Source organism: Argiope bruennichi, chromosome 9 (genome assembly GCF_947563725.1).
Source record: "Argiope bruennichi chromosome 9, qqArgBrue1.1, whole genome shotgun sequence".
Classification (NCBI taxonomy): domain Eukaryota; kingdom Metazoa; phylum Arthropoda; class Arachnida; order Araneae; family Araneidae; genus Argiope; species Argiope bruennichi.
Window position 1 is genome coordinate 66,829,751 of NC_079159.1, and position 26,589 is coordinate 66,856,339.

The following is a 26,589-nucleotide window of genomic DNA, read 5'->3' on the forward strand; positions in this document are numbered from 1 at the left end:
TTTTAACAAAATATTTGAAAGCATACTATACAATAACATTTTTTATTGTTTTAATACAGCGTATTAAAACAATAACCATTTCAATATTGGTACATTTTTATGTGCACTTTATAATTGCAATATAATTAAAAATAATTAAAAAAAATATTGTGGTAAGAGAAACTAATAAACTCAAGCATTAACATGCTACAGAGTCTCGAATATCTTTTAATGCTTTTACAAGCCATTAGTCTTTATTCAGTTTAGGATGGCGTTAAGTTCAATGATTTAAATTTTTAACCCGTTATGATTTAAACAGACAAGTTTAAAACCGTACAGTTTTAAAATAATCGTCAATACCATTTTATCTAGACAGTCATATGGATAGCTTAAATCGAATTCACTGACTTAAGATATTTGTGGCATTTTCAATTATTTTGACGTAAGATTTTGAGAACGTCATTTAAAATCATAAATAAGTTTCATTTCTAAATTTGAAACACTTTCCGTAAAAAAATTAATTTTGAAGAAAAATCATGTTAATTATGTCGTGTTCCATTTTGACTTATCAGTACATTATTTTTGTCCTAAAAATTTAATACTGAAAAGAAGTAATAGATCTAGAAAATCAAAAATTAGTGTTATTCAAAAGTGATTTATTTGTATAATAATATTATCTAATATAACAAGTTTGCTTTTAACTCTTAAATGCAGAATAAAAACTTGAATTTGAATCATTAATATCGTATATTATAAGAAATAATATGAATAAAGCCTTGCGACAAAAAAGGCGAATAAGAAAAAGAATAAGCTTTGCTCTAGCTATCAATAAGTATCATCATTTTATAATGTAGATCTTTTCTTGGATAGATTTTATATAATAGATCTTTTATAATCTCTTTAGTTTTTTAAGTATTAAAACTCTTATTACGTAAATTAATTTTTATACTACCCCCTTCTACGCAAGATATTTTCGCTACTTTTGAGACTTTTTTTTTAAAGTTTTTGTTGCTTTTTCATACCTTAGCGAAAAAGTATTCTTATAACTCAGAAACATTCCAGACGGACATTAAAATGTATTTTACTTTTTAGAGGAGACATAACTTTTCAGTTTTTAAATCCGGATATTCTAATTTTTTTTTCATTCTATAATTACCAACTTTCCTTTTCCATTTGATCCGGGGGGGAGGGAGTGGAATTTGAAGAAATCTCTCCATCAACTGAAAATAAGAAGCACTTAAATTTTATCGAGTATAAAAACTTTTGCAAAAACAAATTTTTCAACACAACAATTGCGTTTCTAGTTTTGAGTGACAACTATATCATTTCCATCAACTTCAACTTCAAATGTAGAAGAAGAATGAAGCGAAATTGAAGCACCAACTGGCATTTCTTTTCTTTTTGTCGAAAAATTAAAGGGAAAGAAAGAAATAAGATTCAAGAATTCCTTTTTCCTTTGAAAACTGTCAAGAATTGAGAAAAAAACAAACGGAGGTATATGAAAAAATAAGAATGGAGAACTTGAAGTACTCTTCGGGAGGAGGATAGGCAGCAGTGGAGGGGAGGGACATCATTTCCGGTTGGATTTGAGGGATGGTCCAGGAAATGAGGGATGATACGGACTGGAAAGAAAATCGTTTGCGGTCTTTGCCGATTTCTGAATGTGGCACCAGCATCTCTTTAACCTTCTTGATACTCGATGGACAGTTATCGTTTGAAGAGTTCTTTTTTCATTCCTAGGGTGGTCCTCCCCCGCCTCCGCATGTTGATAAAAGTATTTTTTTATTTGTATTTTTGGAATTTAGACACTCTCGCAGGAGATAGATACATACATATAGGGAATGACAGTGTTCGCGGAGTTTAGTACGTGGTTTTAGAATGCCAGCTTCAGTGCATAGTTGTTTGTATTGCTAGAAAATATACCATGGAGTTACTTGTTGCGGGGAAGTCAAAGAAATAATTTATATCTTATTTTAATTGTGCAATTCAACAACAACAACAACAAAATTGATAAACATTTCTGCTCTAATGGTAAATATTAGCATTTGTGTCCCATAAAATCAGCATTCTAAAAGTGATAAAAAAAAATCTCTTAACTCATTAGATAAGTGAGATAAAACCCATAAACATCCCATTTATACTGTTTTATCATAGTAGATAAAATAGTAAAAGTGGGATAAAACTCAAAACATTAGTATTCGTAAACAGTATTTCTGTCCTTTAAATAGGAAGTATGTTGAAAGGAAATTCATTAAATCGAGGTATAAATGCCATTTATAGGTTTTAAATACTAAAATGTTTTTCCTATCTAATTTATTTTAGTAGAGTCGTATTCGGATTTGTTTTAAATCTTAGCATTCTGGATTTGCTTGTAAATTTATTAGCAGCTGAGAGACTGTAATTTTTGTTTAATTACTTGAATTCTCTTTCCTATTTTCTAGCCATAATACCGAAATATCTATTTGCCAACAGCATTCCATTTATACTGTTTTATCATAGTAGATAAAATAGTATAATTGGGATAAAACTCCAAACATCAGTATTCGTAAACATTATTTCTGTCCTTTAAATAGGAAATACGTTGAAAGGAAATTTGTTAAATCGAGGTATAAATATCATTTATAGGTTTTTAATACTAAATTGTTTTTCCTATCTAATTTATTTATTTTAGTAGAGTCATATTTTGATTTTTATTAAATTTTAGCATTCTAGATTTGCTTTTAAATCTTTTAGCAGCTGATTGATTGTAATTTTTGTTTAATTGCTTGAATTCTCTTTCTTTCTTATTTTCTTGCTATACTGCGGAAATATCTATTTGCCAACAATATTCCATTTTTACTGTTTTATCATAGTAGATAAAATAGTATAATTGGGATAAAACTCATAATATCATTATTCGTAAACATTATTTCTGTCCTTTAAATACGAAGTAAATTGAAATGGAATTCGTTAAATCGAGGTATTAATGTTATTTATAGGTTTTAGATACTAAAATGTTTTTTCCAATTTTATTTATTTATTTTAGTATAGCCGTATCTTGAATTTTGTTAAATTTTAGAATTTTAAATTGATCAGCAACTGATTGATTGTATTATCTGTTTAATTGCTTGTTCTCTTTCTTTTTTATTTTATTGCCATACAATATGCCAAAAGCCCAATTTTGTCATACTGTTGAAACGGCATGACAAAATTGGACTTTTTGGTGCCATTAAATTATAAGAAACAAATCTTCCAGAGAGAACTTCTGGAATTGAAGAAGCTTAATTTTAAAAACCATGGACATTCACACTTCCATTTATTCAATCCCTGTCCATTTTCGAAACATTACGGATATTAAGAAGCCATTCACCTCTCTTGTCTTCTGGAACCACGTACATTTCGCATTTCCTACACAACATCCCCCCTAGGGGGAATCCCAGAAAAAAGTGGAACAATTCCACAAAACAAAGTGCCATTAAAATGACAATCCACCCTCCCGCCGTAGGGATTTTTAACTTGAAAACAGTTTGTCAGGGAAAACGGCCATAACCGTATATTTACCCGAAAAGGTCCATGTTGCGCGTTGTCTGCCTACCCTAAATGGTACTGCATTCGCTGAGGCACATAAAAATGATTTAGGCCGGATACAGGGCAGGGTCGGATTCGACAGGTCTTTCGCGGCCGGATCGAGTTTTCAAGCACTTCATCACTCTTGACGTTTTAGGCCGCGTTATTGCTAAATTTCCGCTATCGAGAACATGAGGCTGAACACATGTGGCAAGAGATGTCTCGTAATTTTGCAGGATTCTGTAGAGCTTTCTTGTGCGATATGTTTCGTTTATATTTCTCTTTGGAAGAATGTGGAATTGTCTTTTTATGAAGTATCATGCATGTTTAAAGTGGTCTCCCTATCAGATAAACCGAATTTTGTATTTTTATGTTTATTGTATCTTGAACAGCGAGATCTCCTTTTCTCTCATCATATCTAAAGGACTGCAACCCGATAAAAAGTGTGAAGCTTCAGTGGACACAATCTGATAGACCTTTAGAACTGAGGGACTTATTGAATTAGAAGTAATTTTTGTATGAACTTAAAAGTATTGTGGAGCCAATGCCGAATTGATAGAATGTTAGAATCTATGCACATGCCTATGCCAAACTGATTCAATATTACAATCTCTGCCTATGCCAAACTGATTCAATATTACAATCTCTGCCTATGCCAAACTGATTCAATATTACAATCTATGCCTATGCCAAACTGATTCAATATTACAATCTATGCCTATGCCAAACTGATTGAATATTACAATCTATGCCTATGCCAAACTGATTGAATATTACAATCTATGCCCATACCAAACTGATTGAATATCACAATCCATACTTATGCCAAACTGATTATGTGTTAGAATCTATGCCTATGCCAAACTGACTGAGTGTTACAATCAATGTCTGTGCTTATGTTAAATTGTTACAATCTATGCCATGCATGTGTTAAGCTGATTGAGTGTTACAATATATGCTATGTCGAACTGATTGAGTGTTGTGATTTATACTATGTCAGATTTATTCAGTGTTACAATCTATACCTATACTAAACTGACTGGGTGTTACAATCTATGCCTATTCCTGTGTCTATGCTTAAACTGATTGAATCTGAGTACTTCCCATCATGTTCCATAATGCTCTTCATTTCTTCTATAACTGTAATATTTCTAGTATATCATTGCTTGCCACAATCAAGTAAGTAATATTTTCCAACGCCGCGACATTTTTTTTTTTTTTTTTGTAATTGGAATTATTTTTGACATTAAATACGTTGTGTGATGTATTATTTGCTTAAATTGTTTTAGTTTTATAAGTTTTTACTTTATCTTGACGTCTCTCAGGTATTTTATCATTTTCCATCTGCGAAATCTATGCTTAAAAACTGATTTGCTACGGTCCTCAATATCATATTACCATATAAAATACATTGTAATGCCGCACACTTGTGTGAGACTTGGAAAACGAATGTACTAAAGTTCTTTAAATGTCAAATATTATTGGGATACTAAAAATGAGAATTTTATTTTGAGTAAATTATAAGAAGAAATAAAGAAGTGCCAGGTGTTTATGTCGGATGAGAGGTTGGGAGTCTAAGTGGTTTTAGATTGTTGGTGTGTTGGATGTTTATCTTATAAAATTGCACTTTTGTTCAACTTATTTTTTTGAGCCATTTACACATTTCTTTCAGGTAAACGTTCAGAATTTTCTCACTTTAATGGTAGTTAATTATAAGAGGTGGTTAGTGGTGTGGGCTTGGTTTGAATTGATTGAATCGGTTTTGATACATGAAAAGGATTCTACCACCACCCTGCGTGTCTAAAATATAGTTCAAAAGAGCTCGAATTGATTATTCAGTTTACCCGAATGCTTAGGCAAGATAGAGTCATCTTTGTGAATATGCTTGAAGTTGTTTATTTGTTGTTTTTTAAAATGGAGTTAAGGTTGCATTCTGAAATCTTTATGAATTTGTTGGAGCACTGAAAAAAGGATTTGAGAATTTAAAAAGAAATTGAAATTGAACAATCTTCTGTACATTTTATAATATTCTACACCAGAGTTGATAAAATTCAACTATATGGTTATGTAAGATCAGGCAGAGTAATTGGAAACAAAAGTAACTGGGAGTGACGATTACAGAATCTTATTATACGATTATTACGAGGCCTTAGCGAAACGGAAATCAATCATTTTGATTGACTCACTCTACAGGAAAAAGAAAATAGAAAAAAAAGAACTTTTCCTCTTTCTGTGGTTATATTTATTGAAAACTGTTAATTCTTGGTTAATAGTTTCGTCGTAAGTGAAGCTTTCTTATTCGTCATAATATTCAATCCTTCGTGTTTTTAAAAAATGCCTTATTTAGAAATTTCCTTTCAGAAAAATAGGATAGAATGAATTTAAGAAATCTAAAATATATATATTAAATAATTATGATAGTTTATGTGCTATATGCTATGAAATAGAAAATACTTTTGATGAAAAATAGCAAATAAACTTATTTTTGGAAAATTGAGAAAAGGCAGCAAATTGCTTTCGGAAGCGATATGTCACATATCGCATTATATCAAATAAATTCGTTTCTATTTTCAGAAGCAGAAACTGGTATTTCAAATTATCTCAAAGTCACCCGGAGGATTGGGAGCACTTCTGTAAGAGAAGTTATTTGATTGTTAAGCGATGTTCTTTTTCTAAACTTATTAAACTTTCTCTAAAACATGATTATACCCTAACAAAAAATGTAAGCCTTATTATTATTTTAAATTAGAAAAGAATTACAATTTTTTTCAAAAATCTTTCCCAATCATCCTAACTGATTCTACATGAAGATCTGCCTACCAGTAATCTCTGAAAAATATGAATTAGAGGACTAAAGGTTAAGATGTCTAATTTCTGGATATGCTCTTAAACCAAAAAGTTAAAAATAAATAAAATAGTGTAGACTTCGTCAGTGAATTGCTTTATGTGATATGAATACCTGCTAGAGTTTTTCCTGTTTTTTTTTCCTTCCAATCAATGCATAATTTGGGCCATTTTTCGCTTGAAAGTCCTTCTGAATTAAGTCTGCTTCTTCCTATACTACAAGATAGGTTTGATAAACTATGAAACTACAATTTCCTTTATCATGTATCCTTGACTGATTTAATTGGTAAAATATTGTTAAAAATCTGTAATATTGCTTTTAGCAATGTGCGTCTGATAGATGTGAGATGTGTTTAGATGTATCTGGAAAGAGATGCATTCCACATTCCATACATGCGGAATTAAGTCATTGATCCTTCATGCGGAATTAAGTCATTGATTCCAAAAAAGGAAATTCTAAAAAAAATTGGTTATTTCTCTATTAGATACGAGATCCAGAGATTCTTCTAGAAAACTTCATTTAGTGCCAGAAAACTTTTCTAATTGGGACAGTACTAAAGCAAATCAGTATAGTGAGTTTTCTCCTTCTCTTCTCCAGCTGCGATCTGAGTATTATTGCTGAGGAAAGATTTGTTGTTTACGTGTATGCTATTAATTTCTGCAAATGCGTCTTTTTTTTCGCTTTGGCTACGTCTTGCTACGTTTTCTAGTGAAATAAAGCACCGTTATTCGATATCAAGTTTGTTGAGCTTCCCACTGCCTAATACAGGACAATTTCATTCAACAGTAAGCCAGACCTACTGAAATTAGTTCCATCAACACCATAGCCTTCTGAAAAAGAAAAGAAAACATAATATAATAAATAAAAATTCTTATAATTTATTATAAGATACTAATCTTTAATTTAAAAGCTAATAATAATTGAAGAAAATTTAATTCGAAATAATACAAAGAAAAACGAATTATTGAATGAATTGGAAATTTATTCGACTCAATAATTGAAATCTTAATACTTTCAATGCTACCAACGAGATATCTCGTCTTTCAGATGATTCCAATTACAGGTTTATGTGGGCTAAAACTTGTCTCTTATACCAGTTTAGATAAAAGTAAAGGTATTCTTCAGATATGTATTAGAAAGTGCAACTTATTTAAAACGTTACGAGAGACAAATTTTAGTCCACAGGAACCTCTAAGTATCTAAAAGACGAGATATGTCGTCGGTAGTGTTAAAAGTGTTAAGGCCGGTTTCTCTCGCTGAATTTTAACTATTCCTCTAGAAGAATAATCTGTCCTGTGTTAGATATATTATTTTCGAAGATATTTTAATTGTTTTGAACTATCTTGCTTCTCATAGCAAAGCATATATATTCATTTTGTGCTCTTAATTCCTTTAGATTTGCAGATTTATATCAATTATTTCCAAATATGAAATCCACTGTGTAAATTAAGAAGCCAAATTAATGAAACTAACTGCAAGGTAACCAATTGTAGTTTTTGGATATTCAAAATATTTTTAAGAAATGAAAGATCATAGTGCAAATTGATTAAATATTTTATAGCTTTGTCCAAAATTCTTTTATTTCAATACTGCTATTTTGTAAAATATTCATTTAAATTCTATTATTATCATAAATACCTTTCTTTTGTCAATTAATTTCTAAATTGTGAGCTTCGAGTTACTGTTTTTTGAGTATGTAATATGTATAGCTATGTTTATCGCGATTATGTAAATTAATGATGTTTAAAAAAATTATTAAATTTCCTTAGATTATGCCATTCTGCAAATTTGTAAACTCTTTGTAAAAACATATTAAAAGAAATGATAATTTTAAAAGTAATCTGAAATTAAGAAAAATTAGATTTACAATGATTTTTTTAAAAATCACGCATATATTTAAATATTATTAGACGATCTTTTATTATTTTTTATATTTATTAGTAATTTTTGCGTTTTTTTATAATTTAATAATAAATTCATTTCATGGGAATTTTGATTTCCTGTATCTTTTTCTCCGTTGAAATCTGTAAGTAATTATTTTTATTTTATCCTAAATTTTTGATATTGATTTGAGACTTTTGATTCTAATTAAAATATATATATTTGGAAACTTTCTTAATCACTTTTGTTGAAAATATGGAGCCTCTGTATCAACTAATAATAAAACAAAATGCGTGAGTCTTTGTGTGTGTGTCCTTCAGTTAAGGGTTTTATAAGTCATACCCTTTGACTCTTGATATTTTGGAAAATTTCATTAATTAAGATTTAATGAAGTTTTTACACAAAAATAAATTTTCTCCATCTTAAAATTCAGAAAATTTTATTTTTACTGGCTCTAATTTAGTTGTAGTATATTTTTTTAAAAAAATTGACAATTTAAATTTTTTGTTGCATTAATTTCAACAATTTTTTTCATCGTTGCAATGAAATCGCAATATTTGAACTATTTCAATTGTTTCATTTAAAATTCATTGAATGAATTTCTGCCATTGCTGAAAGAATAGGAAGAAAGATTCTGTTTACTATCTGCAAGAGTAATATGAGAGATCAGGTAATCTATACTTATAATAAAGCTCAATGTGTGTGTGTGTGTGTGTGTGTGTGTGTGTGTGTGTGTGTGTGTGTGTGTGTGTGTGTGTGTGTGTGTGTTGGCGCTCTACAGGCCAGGTCATTTGACATACGGCTGTCAAATTTGGTACATGTATACCTTAGAGGTCGGGAATGTGCACCTGGGGTCCCTTTTTTTGAATTTTTAATTATAATTTTAATTATTAATTAAAAACTAACTTTCCCGCCAAAAAAAATCTTCCATTTTCCCCACCGCCAACTTTCCCGCCTAAAAAATCTTCCATTTTCCCCACCGCCAAATGAGTAAGGCTTCAGTTTGCTTTTTCTCAAAACAGTAATGAGGCTAGGGTTAACATTTTTATTATTATTAACATTTATTATTATTCGGCGGATTATTTTAAACAATTCTGTTTATTTTCTTAATGTTTTATGCATTTAAAATTAAACATTGTTAATTAATCCATGTTTCAGATTCATTCTGAAGTACTTTTGAATTAAAATAACACAGAATAAAGGAAATTAAAAATGTATAATCTGCATAACGTTACCCCAACTGGCGTAGAAAAATTCACGCATTTGCGTTACCGTAACTGGCGAAGAAAATTCACGCATGCGCATTGTTTTCTGATTGTTGACATGACAACCAACGGATGATTTAAATTATTTTTAGGTTAGTTGCATGCTTTTGTAAGTAAATTGTATTTATGTTAGTTATATATTTTTTGTATATGCTTATAGTTTTAAGTACATCGTATTTTAAGTAGTTTTTTAACCTGTTTTCAATGATTTAAATTATTTTTAGGTTAATTGCATGCTTTTGAAATTCAATTGTATTTATGTTAGTTATATATATTTTTTGTATATGCTTATAGTTTTAAGTACATCGTTTTTTAAGTAGTTTTTTAAACCTGTTTTCGACCGATTATTTTAAACGATTCATTTTATTTTCTTAGTGTTTGATGCATTTAAAATGAAACATTGTTAATGAATCGATCTGTTCATGATGAATTTGAGAGATTTTTGTTGACAAATTCTTGAGATATTACATAAGATATTCTTTAGTGACCATAAAGTTTAAACGCTCAGTGACTCTATTATCAGTAATCATATTATTAAAATAAATGCTTTGTTTCAGTAAAAAAATATTATTATATTAATTGCAAATTAATCCTTTACACTTTAATTTAAAGCATAAATTCTACGAGGGGTAACAGAAAATTAGAGAGATACATATTACGCTATGACTGAAGGCCTTTATAATATTATGAGTGAATTATATGACTATCAAAATTTGAAGTTTTAAAATATTTTGCTGAAGAATATATTAAAGTTGGAATGGCGTAAAATATTTAATAGTACGACCGGAGTATTCCGGTTCAACTTATTTAATTATTAAAATTTAAACGAACATTAAGATTGGCGAACCGGCTGGTCGCCAAAGGCGGCTAGTAAAACAATAAAGTAAAAGAAAATATTCAATAAAATACACATTATCAAAATATTTAGGCTTTTTCTCGCAATATAATGTCACGGGACTTGACTACGTATAAAAGGTTCATTTGTACAGTAAACGAAACAGGTGTAAGGCACTTACAATAATACATCTTTAAAATTTAATTCATAAGTTTAAAAGTATTTTGATTAGAAGATCATGAAAACCAAGATAGATGACATAAGAGATTTAATTGAATTTAAACACAACGAATATTCCTTGTGAATTGGTTGCCGAAGGCGATTAGTTGACAATAAAGAAAATAAAAAAGAAAATTCTATGAATAAATTTTTAAAAAAGAATGAGTGCATGAAAAAAGTAGCAAAAACTGTATAATTCATATATTTATTTCAACAAATTGTTGCAAATCAAATTTACCATTTTAAATTAAAACAACCGCAAACCGTTTCACAAATCTACTATGATGTGAAAATAAAGTTTTAAAAAATTGTTATTGGGAATACTTTTCTGCAATATTACAAGAAAACGGATGTATTTCAAAATGCGATTTGAAATCGATTATTTATTGCATAATTGCTCCAAATAACATAATGGAAAACTACCGGTACAAATTAAAATTTTAAGAAATATTTCTTTTCCTTTATATTTTATATAAAAACATATAGCCAAATCCAGAAATAAAAAGAAATCCATTCCATTCTTGAGAAACAGAATGCTGATTAGTTTGTTTTTGATTAAGTTTTCTGAAAATGAGAGTAATGCTGTTATTCGGTTTCATAGCATAGTTTTAAAAAAAAGAAGCAATATTCACCTAAATACTGAAACAACTACTTTTAGGCGAATATATTTATTATGTTAAAAGTAACTTTAAGAAGTCAGAAATCTTATTGGGTTCTAATTTAGGAAGACGGAAGTGAATTTTTATTATTTTCTACATGAAATGTTAATTAAAATATAATTGTGCAAAGGGTTTAAAACTTTTCGTCGCAAAAAGCATAAAGAAACATGACACGATCCATGAACTCTAACAAATCCATTAAAAACTCATCGTAATCTGAGTTCCCCTCCATTTTCTTTGAGCAACTCCGAACAAATTAACAAAGAAATTCATCAACCGTAGGATAAAATTAATCCCCACATTAACGATATTTAAAAGCGGCGTTTTCTTCTCAATTAACAATGTTCCTTAAACTTCCCTTCCAGTTTGTGCCCTTGCCTTCAAAAATCGATAGTTGTTATCCAAAACTGTCTGCCACTTTTTGTCTCCAACCACTCTTTCTTTCTTTCTTTTTTTCCACCCCCACTTTCTTCAACTTACCACCTGCCCTTCTTGGTGCAATAATTATATACTTAAACCTTCCCCGGAAAACCCTTTTTAACCCGAGAACTTTGATTGATAAAGAACGCCGAAGAGAAAAGCGTTGTCACCAAGAAATAGGCTTGAGGATAAAAAAAAAAACCTTCTAAGGGGGTCATTTTTCACTTCTCCTGTATCAAATCGTCTGAAGTCCTTGAGGGTTGGGGGGAGGGAAACACAGTGATCAAACTTTGATCCGGGTCTCCAAGAAAAAGATTAACTGTAACCTTCGCAGCTAGATATTGTAGAGGGTGGGACCTAATACACTGCCTTGAAACTCGACAACTGATTTGAAACGTTGAGTGTAGCAAGGCCGGGGCGCGTCATGCTCCAGTGGCTGCGCCCCTGTAACACTCGGGGCAACATCACATTTCCATTACCTGAGAAAGGATGATTGGATTGGGGTGTGGGGTGGAGAGAACCGAATCAAATTGAACGTGGGTCCTCGAGAAGTCCGTAAGCAACTTCTGTGGAAATGCAACTTTCATCCATAAGGCGGGCACTCTTTGTTGGAACTTAATGGAGGAAAGAGAGGTAATGAGCCCCATTCTTTTCGTGCGGTTGCGGTTTTAGTAGAAGGGGTATTTTTCAAAAGTCCCCGATTTAAATCGTTCTTCTGAAATGGCAATGAATTCGTTCAGTTTCAGTGTTCTTAAATTTAATAACTCAGGTTGAAAGCTTTCGTCAAATGTTTTGAATGCACGAAGTTTAGAAAAGCGATGAAATTTGAAACCTGTGATGGGTGAGACCTTAATGAGACAAGATGTCCTTTAAAGTCCCGTGATACTTAATAGCTTTTTGATGACATAAATTGGTATACGCATCAAGAAGCTAAGAATTATTGATTCCACGACATTAATGAAAATAAAAGGGATCCTTAGTTCTCATTATTAGAAAGTATAGACGCTTAAATTAATTGAATGAAGAATTCTCCTCATGATGATGTAGCTAAAAGTTACATTAATACGATCGTAGTATGCTTAATAAAAAGGGGAAGTTTAAATTAAAAATCATTTATTTGCTTTTAATAAACGTAATTGGATAATATGATTTTGAAAAAATATTAATTAGTTTGTAATTTTCCTCGAGTATTCAAAAAGAAAAGTTGTATAAATTGATGTATGTATGAAGAATCAATATTGTATCGTATTGATGTAAATTTTAGTGCGCCAGCACGATGAAGTAATTTCAAAACTATACATAAATCTTATAAGAGGTATTGGTTTATATCCTGTCTGATATATTTCGAAATTTTAATATATTATGTTGTTTATATAATAAATAAGACACATCTATATTATTTTAATCAATAGATAGCCGTATATTTTAATTGCTTACCATTTATTACTTCTTCTTTGCATTAATATGAAATAAAAAAGTTAAAGCACAAAAAGCAAAAGTATGCACGAAAATAAAAAAAAGCTCATAACACCATTTAGAGTCCGTGTTATTTGACATATAGGAAAATATTACGCCTAATTAACATTATATCAAAACTTAAAGTATCTGAACATTTATAAAACCAATACTTTGCACAAATTTCCACAATCTCAATATAAATTTTGAACTTAGTTACGCACATTAGCACTAACATTTTTTTTCTCGCTTGTTGATAATTGCAGAAACAATGTGCACGAAAATTTGAATCGGAAATAATTTAATAATGATTTTTCTTTTAATTTTGGCGCAGAGTCTGAATTATTTATTGCATTGTTTTATTGCATTTTCAAATTTTTAATAACTTGATTTTGTACTTATAGTTTTGAAAGCTGTGGCAGAAAAGTTCCATAGTTTACTTGAGGAATAAAAAAAAGTAAAAAAGTTAAGCTGCTTTCATTTAGAAGACAGATTACCTGCAAAGCTACATATTAAACTCTACTATGATATCATGAAGTTTAATTACATTAAGACGGTTCATGGATACAATAAATAGAATCGGTATGAAAGTAACACCTAATTAATATATATCATAATTTGATGTTTAAAATACTTTTTTCGAAAGAAACTTGTTCATCAAGTATATATTCAAGAATTTTTTTTTATCATGTGAGAACATGATGCTGACTTGGTTTGGGGGTTTTGAAGCCCCAAAATGCACGGGCAGAAAAATGGCGGTTTATCGCTTTTGAGGCATCAATATTTCGCTTTTAGGGTTATTAGACAATGATACAGAAGGTTGTTACATTTAGCGACGTATCGCCAACAAAAAGTTAAAACTTGGCGCGAATGTACCCCATTCTTCTATCTGGCCAATATAGGGAAAGGTCGTAAGACGTTGTTGCCCGAAGAACAGAATGGAATGAACGCAAAACAGTGAGGAGAGGTATCGAAACTTATTATATATATATATATATATATATATATATATATATATTTAAATCTCAATTTTTCTATCTGACAAAAAAAAGAGTCTTGGAGTTCGAATAATTTTAAGATGGAAAAAAAAATTACTTTTTTAAATATTGACGCTTGCGTAATCTGATAGTCACGTGATTATTTAAAAGCGGCTTTTAAAAAATTCTGGCTTCGAGAAAAATTTTTTTAGAAATGGATTGATTTTGAGATGCTCAAAAACCATCGCTTTTCTAAATGCTGGTGGTTGTAAAATATGAGTCATGTGAGAACACGATGTTTTTCTGTCGGATTGATACCGCGTGGCTTAAAAAAAATAATTTTCTCATATGATAACTTGAAATTTGCGATATCAAATTTCATTCTTTCTTTTTGTGCCCAAGGTCATTATTCCCCGCGGTCCAACTAGTTGCCAAAAGCGGCTAATTGCGATATAAAATTATACCATAACTTATGAAAGACTTCACTGCAGTGATTAATCAGTAAGTAGCCTTACCAAACCATGAGCGGGTTTGTGAAGCAGTTTGTATTAATTTATTTACGAATGTCTGCAAGCCTCATTGAGTATTTCATTAAATACGCGAACTCTCGCAACGAAATGATGACAACTTACTTAAGGTTATTTCAAAGTATATTACCTATAATTCACTAGGTCACTGCGAACTTCACCTGACAGAATCTCAATTTCGCATTCATATTTTTACCACCCTCCTTCCACTCTTGACAACTCATTAAGAGATCGAATCTCCTCGAACCAGTGCTTTAGTTAAAATTCATCAGACAGTGGCTTGATTAAGCATTTCTCTACTGTTTAATATACGATGGTCATCGATTTCACACACACATGTGCGTGAAGGACCACCGTAGCGGTCAAGCTGTTGTCCGCCGCCACGCCTCCAAGACCATGGGGCTTTGCTTGTCCACTCTCTTTAATATCAATCAAATACCATCCACACCCAAGTCACAAGTCAGGCCGCCATCAAACCTGATCCCATATCGTAGCCTGCATTAATTATGCGCCGGCCTGCTGTAGCTCAATTAACCAACAATATTTTGTGTGTTCTGTCACATTATCCCTGTGGAGTAAATTAATTAATTTTCCTTTCGGGATTGGGTGTCGGTGTGGATTATGCAAAAGTCCATTCGATTGTTCTTCCCAATTCGAAGTTCTGGAAGAGGGGTAGTGGGTTGATGCTAATTCGTCATGGCAGGGAGTGAGGCACTTTTGGGTTTTAGGTGTTTTCCGGTCGATAGTGGAAATTAGGTGTACAAAACTAGCTGGGAGATGTAAAAGAGGAATAGACAATTAGAGGCACAGAGCATTGTTGAGATAAGTTATATCTGATTGGGTTTGCTAGTCGTCTGACTAAAAGCATACTCTGTCTTTTGAAATTGTTTTTAATTTTATATCAGATTAGGTAAAGTAATTATCGTATTAGAATCGCATACCTTGTTTTGTAGAAACTAAACAGATACATTATGATGTCAAAGCAAATGAATTCTTGCGAGCTTCATTAGTGATTATATTGATATTAAGCCATCTTTTCCCATATTTCCATTTTGGAGTGGAAAAATCTTTTGTGAACTGAAATTGAACTGAAGAATTTTGTTGCAATTTGAAATTGGGAAATAAATTAAAATATCAAATAGATTAATGCTAAATAAAAAATAATTAAAATTTATTCTAAGAACTATTATAAATTTTAAACAATTAATCCATGGTCATTTTTATTATTAGAATTCTTTAGAGGAACAGAGACATTTTTAACAGCGGAAATTCTTGAAATTTGATTTGTAAATAAAAAAAATACCTTTTTAATATTTAAATTACTATAGCTGATTTAAAATTTGTTAGATATATAGAAATAGTAGGTCGTTTTCATTATGAAGCAGCATAAAACATATTTATTTTCTAAAATATTTGTTTTTTATTAGCAAAACGAATATGTATTGTGATACGAATCATAAATCGATTCATAAACACGAATCGATACCCCCCTTTCCCTTAAAAAACAAAAACACTTTTGGGTGGGAGGGGGAGGGGTGTCGCTTCTAAATTGGTGTAATTAATATATGCGTATAGGTTCAATAATTTTAATGAAATTATTTCTATTTTTTTAAAAATAAAATTTAACAATATTGGATATTATGTAATGTGGGCATATAAAAATGCATGGTATTTTTCACAATAAATACCCCTAAAAAACACACTTCTGTGTAGAAACAAAACAAAATAGATTTTTTAAAGAAATTCACAGAGCCTGTAAATATTGTAGTATAAGATTTCAGGCTTTTGCAATATAAGAAAATCCATCTATGAATACCCATATATATCTATATATATATATGTGTGTGTGTGTGTGTGTGTGTGTGTGTGTGTGTGTGTGTGTGTGTGTGATTTAAGATTTTAAAAAAAGCCAAAAAATTGCATATTTCTTATTGGGGCTGCCTATTAAAAATATTTTTTACTAATTTATTAGCTTCTAGTACTTTATACATTTCTATAATGAGTTGAATGCCATCATTTATTACAAGAAAAAAAATTGAAAGATCGATTTTTGAAGGTAAAAATCGTCTCAGTTCCCTTAATTAAATTCACTTTTAAATGTTCACGAATTTGTAAATAGAGATTTCTAATATTTTCATCACAAGAAGACGGATGTGACATAAGCATCAAGTGATGTTAGACGAGTCTGTTTTAATAGGTGACATCAGCACAATTGTAGTTATTACAACCTTGTTATTTTTCTATAATCAGATCTCCGTTTCTTACATTCCCCCTTCCTCAGAAAATGAGTTCGTTTGCAGGAGGTCAAAGGTCATTTAAGTTATCAAGCTTCTTAGATACCTTATTACCTCGTTGCACGGTTTCACTTAATATTGTATTTGGATATAAATTGCTTTATGACGAAATATTCTTTAACTGAAATGTGAATGACGAAATTTTACAATCCAATATAATTTTATTTCAGAATAGCCGCCTTTGACTATCAGCTTATAGTTCAGAAAATATGCTTTCTTCTTTATTAAATTATTTAAATGAAGGTACTTTTTTAGAATTTCAGCTTGTTTGATAAGAATGCAAAATATGAAATGAATGCAATCAGTTTGCTATAAATTGAATTCCTGCATAAGAAAAAATATATATTATATCTGTGAAATGAATGCGGAAGAAAAAAAATGGGTCTTGATATTCAAAGAAAGCGAATTCTTAGCTCAGTTTCAAAGCTGGCAAAAACATGCGATTGAATGATGGGATTATGAAATAAGTTTGCGTTTCATTATATAAAAGTAAAAGCATTATTAAAAGAATTACGTACTCAGTTAAATTTATAAAATTAGAGAAACATTGTACCAAAATGAAATAGATATTATTAAAATAGACATTTTTTAATTTAAATGTAGTGTAAAAATAATGTTTGAGAGATAATATTTACGGATGGAATAGCCGAAATCCACCAAACTCTTCTGATTTTTATTTATTTCATATTTTAATTAAATTCTGTACATAAATTTAATTCATTAATTTAATTAATACATTAATTAAATTCTGTACATTGGCTTATCCTCTTATCATTAAGGACATATGCACCAGATTTCTTCAAGATGGTACAAAAACTATATTTGTATAAGGGAACATATAAATAAACATTTATTTTTATATTCAGGGTGTCCCAAAAAAGTGAAATAAAGTTTTATTTCCTTAAAAATTGCATGTAGTCATACATTTCTTGTTTCAAAGTTTTCTTATATATAGTGGGCAATTGTTTGAATACATTTTGAATTCTATGAAGATGTATAGCAAAAGTTTTTAAAAATTTAATAAGGGCTACATAATGTAAAAAAATGTGAATAAAGAGCTTTCTTACATCCATCTATTCAGCCACAAAATTTCATGATTTTGTTTACAAAATTAGAAGGAGGCGAATTCATTGATTTATGTTTGATCGAGCGATTAAGCTTAGGTATTTGATCGAGTATTCTTTTGTAAATTTCGAAGATAATTCTCTTTTAACAGTTTGGTATTAAAAGAGCAAAATAAAAAAATAATGATGTATTTAATATATTTTATTAAATTTTGAAAATATGGTCAAATAATGCGTTAATTGAAGTGTTTATGAAACTAGTTTGAAATAAATATTATTGCTACCTATACAAAGTTTCATTCTTCTAATAATATAAACATATACAGCTGCATCACATTTACAAAGAGAATAAATCATCAGAAATTCAAGATGTTCCGCATTATTAAAATACATCGTTTTTTTTTCAGGAAATCTTAACATCAATTATACAACTGCGAGCAAAGAGTTTTATTTTCTTTTTTCAAAATTAAACTATTTCAGTGAAATACGTTAAATGTTCAATTTCTCAAGTCTCTCTTACCTTCTTGATATCGAAGTTGCAACTTTCTCTCAGTCAAAATGAACAATTTTATGCACGAGTCGCAAATTTCTTTCAAGTAATTACGACTAAATATCAATTATTAGACAATTATTTGTTACAGGTTTTATATATTGAGTAAGTCTGCAATTATAAATAAATGTTTCGTCCACATTTGTTACAAGCTTCTCTCAATTTTGAAACAATCATATTTCTGAGGATTTTGTTGATAGAAGCATGAAAATTTATTTGTGCATAAATGAATGTAAATGAAACATTTTAATTGCTTGTACTTTTGCAATAGGGGGCAATATAAAAATTTAACTTTTTGCTATCAATCTCTACAGAATTCAAAGTGCATTTGTATACTTATCTGTCTTATTTAATAAAAGTTTGTACAGTACACTCCCGATTATCCGCGGAATTGGGTGGCGCGGCCGCCGCGGATAACAAAAAATCGCGGATAATCAGAAAAAACCTAAAAACGGGTATAGCAAAAGAGAAAACAGTCATTCCATCTTTGAAAAATCGTGTTATGTACAATGAAACGTAAAATAAACAGCAGGAAATGTTTAACTAACGCTTAATATTTTAGTATATCACTCAAAACTAATCTAAAATGCATTTTGTTAATGAAAACAGAAAAGTGCTTTGTACTTACGAGAGGCGTCAAGGATACACAGAAAAATTAATACATATATACTGTTTTAATACTGTAATGTATTATGTAATTACAAAAGCATAACTGTAAAACTACACCTTTTTGAAGAAATCAGTCATTTGTGTTTGCTTCTTGCTTTGGAAGCATTTTCTCTTTGCTTGGAAGCAAAATAAAAACTTAGTGCAGCAGGCGTGGATAATCCGCTCCGGGGATAAACCGCCCGCGGATAATTGGGAGTCTACTGTAATTGGAAATATGTCTAGATGCAATATTTAAAGAAGCAGTTGTTCCACTTTTTTTGAGACACCCAATATATGCATGATGACCATGCAAATATTCACGCTAGGTAATAATGATGGTTGATAACAATATAATGAATGACAGCAGTCAATCATTCTGTGAACCTTTTCAATTCTTGAAGGTTGTTTTTCAATTTGTAAGGGATCATACAAAGCTGTTCATCAGTTCCAGCCATTCTAGATAATAGTTCTAACTCCATTACAAAAAAACACCCCTCCATTTAATATCCTCAATGTTTATGACTCGATTTTATATCGATTTCATCATCATCATCATAACATTCTTCCACTCGCTGCCACACCCGCTTTCTATCCGATGACAAATGACTCTCCGATAACCAGACAAGATGGAATCCGATGATGTTTCTGGTCTCTTATCTGACAACATAAAAAATCATAAAGCTTAAAAATGTGACAACATTAGCGCATCCCACTCAAGATCGGCTGGATCGAGTCCTTGATTACGGACGAAATCCTCAAGATATCGCAGCAGGACATATGAGTAATGCGCTTTGGTGAAGGTGAGGACAGGTTATGACTGAGATATATTTGACCTGAAGGGAGGAGGGGGGAGAAAACATGGAAGACTTGTCGACATGTTCCATAGGTTATTTCCCCGGGACTGGAAAACACGAAGAAGATTGGAAGTTAGTTCTACCTTAGCTGAAATGTTTGGCGTGAATTTATATAGCAATAAATTAATGTGATGCCATGACAAATGACGGGGATTATAAGCTGGTAATTGGCGCCGTGTTGCATCAATGGGGTATGCGACGGTTGTTAAAAATAGGGTGGTGCTGGGAGGGTTCGTTGAGGGCTGAAAGATGAGGTGTCTTGCTCTCGAGACAACTCTATTAAGTAAGGACACTGGTAACATCTGACACTTATAAATTGAATTCGGCGTAAATGTCTGTGCTTAAAAATAGATTGAATTTTGACTTTAATGGGTGATGTCAATTTAGTAGGCAATTAGATGGTATTTTGCTATATGACGGATAAATGAACGAATTTGTCTTCAAAACCTCCAATTTCTTGGGATTTTCGAATCACGAGGCGTCAATACTTGGACGGAAGTCAGACGCCTAGCAGAAAAAAAATCCCTGGTTTGAGTCCTTGCCTAAGGGTGGCCCTTTATAAAGTCTTCATGCCGAATTCTTCCTTTCTTCCCTTTTTATTCCATTTGATACATTTAATTCATTTTGCTTTCAAAATTATTTATTTCTAATTTTGAAATGTTCCTTTGTGTTATAGATGTAGCATTAGCGCGATCTAAATACAATGTATCTTTCTTTTAATAGTTTTGATTCAGTAAATATTTACTTTTAAGTCAATTTCATAAAAATTGCTTCAATTTTGGGTTGGCAGTTTACTTAAAATGAGTGTGTTATGTACAGGCATATATTTCAAAGGTTCAACGGAACATTCAATCGAGTGTTTTATATTTACAATGGATTCCCATAATTCAACTCTAAAGAATGCAGTTATGGAAAATTGCTGTGAATATCTGAAATATTAGTATTTATTCATATTAAGATTCGAGATGTTTCAACGCGCTAATGTTCATAGATTGTACAGTATCTGCAATCTTGAGAGATAAGTGTTACACGACATGCATGTTGAAAAAATCCTTGAAAATTATTTATAAATCAAATCATTTAACATAGCGTTACCAAATTTGGCAATTACTTCTAGGGTAGTACGAAGGGATTTTCAAAAGTTTATTTAGAATTTTATTAAAAATTAAACAAAGTTCTCATGCTAATTGTTTGTAAAAATCACAAAAACCATTTCTACACTCCTTTAAATATTCAACACATTGACTTTCTAGTAATCTAAATTTTATATTTGTACAATTTTCTCTCTGATTTTAATAACATTTAAATTTTATTTTAATGCATTTTACAATAATACTTTTAATGTTTTAGCAATTGCGTTTAAACACACTGGCATTGCGACAACATTCAGATATTATCTTATTCGCAAATAACCAGCGCATTATAATAATAAGTGCATTTTAGAAATAAAATAAAGATAAGCAAATCAAATTTGAAACATTACGTAACGTTTTTTTGGATTAAAAATTCGTATTTGCTTTAAATTGGTTTCACGATTCGTCGTATGAAATTATTCTAGAAGAAAAGAACAAATGAAATGTATTAATTTTTCATGTAAGAATCATTTCCTTCCTAAATATGTTTTTTTATTTTTAACTTTTCCTAATAAACTATTTCTGCAAGTATTTTTACATGCTTCTGGAAATAGAACCGATATTTGTCTCCTCGAAGCTTTTTAATAAATGTATGTTATTAATCGTATGCCATTCAACATCAGTTAGAGTCAAACTAGCCTATTAGAGTGCCATCTTTGGCGATTTATCGCTAAGAACGATTAATACGCAATGACTAGAAAACCAGATGTGTATTTTGGATATGTCTTATTTTGACCGATTAAAACCAATATTTGGCTCAGAGTTACAACTATAATCACAAACTAACTTACCAATTTTCATAAATTTGAGTTATTGGGGTTTTGAGTTATCGTTATTGCAAGATCATGAAAGTACAAACCACCAGACAGTCAATACCTTGACAGATTTGGTTGACAAGTTTGATACACATCTGCATGTCAAATCTCTGAACTGAATTTTATTCTCTTTAATTTTTTAATCTTTATTTTATAGTTATTGTGTTAACTTATATTAAGACAGCAGGACAAACAATTCGAATGCTGATAAAGTTCCACACATTCAAGGTTTGATAAAAATCTACAAATTTGGAATAAATATCATATACCAAATTTCATCTATCCAGCTCGAAGTGTTTTTGAATCATCGTATTCAAAGACACGCATAATTCTAAAAAAAGTTTTTTTGACTCAATGAGATTTGAAATGTGGAGATTCGTCAGAATCTTGAGTTCGGATATTTTGACGATTACAATACTGTCTATGAATACTTCGCATCCGAAGAAGTGAAAATTGTTAAGCAAAAATGGATTTGAATCTAGCGGTGATAAATCAATTTAGAAACAACTAGATCTGATACTTTCTCATTTTAGGAAGTATCAAATCTACTATTTTTAGAATAGTTGTGACTATATAAAAATGAATTATTTTCAATATTTATATTTGGAAAATTGATTTATGTCAAGAAAAATAAGATGAGGTTTAAGTAATACGAAGTAAACAAGACGATGATTTTATAACGTAATCGTTAAAAAATACATTCCAAGCTAGTAACAGGGAGAGAGAGAATAAAAAGGGGGTAAAAGATTGAATGAGTGAAAACTTCAGCTGCTATGATTAGATTTGCGGCTCCTATAAGATTGTTTTTCTCCGCTATATTTAGATATGTGCATTAATATATTTTTCCAGCAATTTCGTTGAAATTTTAAAAACTTAACATCGTTCATAAGGTGTAATTAAAAAAATTAGTATTTTTAATTATCGAAATCTAAGATTTATTGCCAGATGTATTTATAAGATAAAATCTAAAAGAAAATTAGGAAATTCGTTAAGAAAAGAAACTAGTACAAAATAGTTAAAAAGAAGATTTTAAATTTCAAAAGATTAATAGATAGAGTTTGCAAAGCTCTTTGGTTGGACTTAAATCTAAGTAAATCACAAGGAATGGTATGATTTGTAATTTTGCTCTTAGGAAAGTTTGCTCTCTTCAGTATTTTTGTACTATTCACTAGGATTTTTTTACTTTTTTTCGTAATATACAATTAAGTATAGGTACATTTTATCTTCAAAAATATCTTAATTTGATGCATTATCGTTTGAAATTTTCAAAGATAAGTTTAAAATTATTTTTGTTTTTGATCCATGCATCCTAATTTTTAATTTTATTATTTTATTTTACCTTATTATAAGATAAATATATATATTCTGAATAAATATTTGCATTATTCTTTTCTTTTATTATTCATTTAAAATTTAATTTTCAGGGCAAAGGTTAATATATGTGTCTGTGCAGTTACATACTGGATTTTCATTTTAAACTTGATTTTTAGTGATTTAAAAATGACTTTTAATAATATGAATGAAGTTCAGAAATTAAATGGATCTTAAGACAAATTTTATTGAGAAGAAAACATCCATATTATAAATTTTATACCATTTCTTCAACAACTGATGGATATGGAGTATTTTATGGATATGTAAATCTAAAAATTCGTTCGGTTTGATAAAAATCACTTAAAATATAGTAACTCTTTTTAGCTCAATTTATCTAATTTATTTACTTAATGACTTACTATTTATTTAATTTAACGACATGTAATTTAATATTTTCTTAATTCACAAGCAAATGCTTGGAATAAAATATTAACATATGTATTCGAATAGTTGGCCAATAATTGATGATTTCAAAGCTCATCCATCCTTTAAACAAATCATACACGATTTCAAACTTTTTGTTTGAATACTTTTTAATGTCTCTGATGAAAACCAAAACTACTGATCAATATCTCATGTCCACGAAAATCAAAAGAAAACACTTATTTTATCTTCATTCCTTACCAAGATAATTTTCGTTCCTCCAAAAGAGGGTCAACATATGGATGGAAAGCTTTCTACGTATCTGGTAGCACTGGCTTTTAGTATCTATTGATAAGTTCCCATGTCTTCACAAGAAGACAGCCCGAAAATATCACGAGAGAAAAAATCCCCTCAAAATATTGAAAAAAAGTACTATCTTGACCTGTTATCAGATGTCCTCGAGACACAGTTCTGGTAGGTTGATAAATCGAGGACCTACAAGCAGTTTTATCGCAGAGTGAAGCCAGTAGACAATTTCATGTTTAACTATCTCCAGTATAGTATTATCGATTATTTTTTCGTGGAAAATTCTTAAGATTTTTTAGAGAAATCAGAGGTCAATCGAGATTGATTATTGTCGTGGATAGCCAGAATTCTGAATTCTTCTATTCCTCATATCCATAATATACAGAATTTTGAATAATGGATCATTCGGATAATAATTATATGCAATGGCAGATTTATTATGGTATCTGGATTAGAGAAAGTGGCAGGTATATAGACTGGAAAAAGTTGATTTTCTAATTGTTGAGACATGAGCGAAAAAAAATAAAATTTATGAATTAAAAATATTAAAATTTGGTTTGGTTTGAGGTTTTATGTCTCAAGAACCAATATGAAGGTCATTCTATGCCAAACAAGTTTATTTCCAGTTCAAGGTTTAACAAAAACAGTTTCTATTAAAAGGATACAAAAATAACAATTAATAAAACGATGATCAATTACAAAAAGTCACAACGAAAGCATAATAATGATATCACCAGAATTCTGGATTCCTCCATTCATCATATCCATAATATATAGAATTTTGAATAGTGGATAATTCTGATATTAATTATATGCAATGGCAGATTTCCAATTAGGTAATTGCTTAGGACATCTGGAATGGAGAATTTGTAAGTATATCGAGTGTAAAAAGTTAAAGTTCTAATTGTCCAATAAATGAAAAAATATATATTAAAAATATTAAAATTTCATTTGGTTGGAGGTTTTACGGCACAAGAACCAATATGAAGGTCATACTGAGCCAAACAAGTTTATTTCTAGTTGTTTGACAGAAACAGTTTCTATTAAGATAATACAAAAATAGCGGTAAGAAGACGATAAATTACAAATAGTCTGGACGAAACCATGATAGTGATTTCAAATTAAGGAATAAAATTCTATAGATTTTAAAAAGACAAAAAGGTTCTCTCGTTGGTTTCTACCAATCGACAATGGCAAAGTTATTGTTGTTTTGAAGTCAAACAAGTACTGAGCATTAAACTATGAACATTCAATAAGGATATGATGAACTGTTATTCAACAGTCACAATGTGGACATATTATTTAATAATAGATGTTTATGTGTGAATCGAGTGTGCTAGGTTCTCAGACGAGTCAAAATTATGTCATGTTTTCGATTAATTAAAGAAAGCCATATTGATATTTCTTGAATTTCTTGAAACAATATCAAGAGTTGTAAATCTAATAATATTGACATGTCGAATGTTCAATTCATTATTTGTTCCATTATGGTCAATTAAATATTATGGTATTTATAAACATCAAGTATCTGTTTAACATTGTGCCTATCGCAAGTGGTCAAATGACCGTTTTCCAATATATTAGTAAAATGCCGGAAGATTTAGTGTTAAATATATTTGCATCCAAACGTGAATGCAGCGCATACGGGAGTCACAATAAATTAACAAATAAATAAAAACATGTATTTCTTCATGTATAACATTATTAATATAAATTTTTATTGTGTTATCAGTGGTGGAAATGTATGTTGTAATTAAAAAAAAAAGTGGTCCTATAATATGTTCTACCTACAGTCAAAAAAGACAAATAGACAAATAATTAATTATATGTAGGATACTTGGGCAAAATATTGACTATGCAGATTATGCCTAGATACTATATAGATTATGAAAGGTTATTTATTTTCATTAGGTAGAAACGTTTGTGAAGATTCAGAAAATTCCTTTCGAAAAAGAGAGCCAAAACTCTTTATATTGCATAAACTCTTTTTGTTAATAACTTTTCTGCATCAATTCCGAGAGTAATTATATCGGTTATTATGCAGATTTTATATTTACTTTACTACCGATAGATTAAACAAAAAAAAAAAAAAAAAAACATTGTCTACATCAAGCATATTATTCTTACTAAGAATTGTTAATATTTTGAAACGGAAAACTAAAACGAATCATAAAACAAAAAATAACCACATTTCTAAAGAAAATGCTAGTAACTTTTAGTAGTCTTTTCATTAAATATTGAAAAATAAAATGTTATTATAACTAAACTATTAACTAAATGTTGTGAAATTATATCTCAATACATGAATTATGTTTTAATTGCTTTTAAAATCAAATTTCCCTAAATTACTTGAAAATATGATTTTATACCAATAAGTACTTTGAATAATATGTAATTTTTTTTCTTCTTATTGTTACAAACCTGTAATGTTGCTTCCCAGCACAGTTAGTTCAATTACGGAAAGACCATTTTACGATCAGCTCTGTTGGGTGCTCATCGGGTGCCGCGTTAGTGATCTCAGTGATCAAACTTGGCGACCATTTGGCGACAAAATAGATATTGCTGGAAAATTCGAGAATT